This window comes from Otolemur garnettii, unplaced genomic scaffold (genome assembly GCF_000181295.1).
Source record: "Otolemur garnettii isolate 467f Iridium unplaced genomic scaffold, OtoGar3 scaffold00189, whole genome shotgun sequence".
Classification (NCBI taxonomy): domain Eukaryota; kingdom Metazoa; phylum Chordata; class Mammalia; order Primates; family Galagidae; genus Otolemur; species Otolemur garnettii.
In genome coordinates, this window is record NW_003852584.1 from 2,903,427 (window position 1) to 2,903,927 (window position 501).

The window sequence follows — 501 nt, forward strand, 5'->3', positions numbered from 1 at the left end:
GTAGGTCATGCCTGTAACCCTAGCAGTCCGGGAGGCCGAGGTGAATGGACTGCTTGAGCTCAGGAGTTCCAGAGCAGCCTGCTCAAGAGTGAGACTTTGCCATCTCAACTAAAAATAGAAACTTTGGTGGAGTGTGGAGGTGCTGGCCTGTTGTCTCAGCTACTTGAGAGGCTGAGGGAGGAGGATCACTTGAACCCAGGAGATTGAGATTGCCGTGAGCTGGGCTAATGGCACTGTACTCTAGTCTGGGCAACAGAGTGACTCTGTCTCAGAAAAAAAAAATTTGCAGTTGAATCAGACCATCATGGGTTGCAAAGGACCTTTGGTTCTTAGAGCTTTGAATAGAATTGTCTTCCAAGGGTATAAAACACATGAAGAATGTTGTTGTAACCTGATGATGTAAAGGATTTAAGAATAGATAAATCTAGCCGGACACGGTGGCTCACTCTTGTAATCCCAGCACTTGGGAGGTTGAGGTGGGTTGATTGCCTGAGCTCATGG

At 47.3% G+C, this 501-nt stretch overlaps 1 protein-coding gene across 1 annotated transcript in view; it reads right to left on the minus strand.

Annotated features, from left to right (window-relative positions):
* The window catches only part of LOC100957581 (zinc transporter 10-like), a 13,454-nt gene that overhangs the window by 1,055 nt on the left and 11,898 nt on the right, over positions 1 to 501 (minus strand). The gene's annotated exons all lie outside the window — the stretch shown is intronic.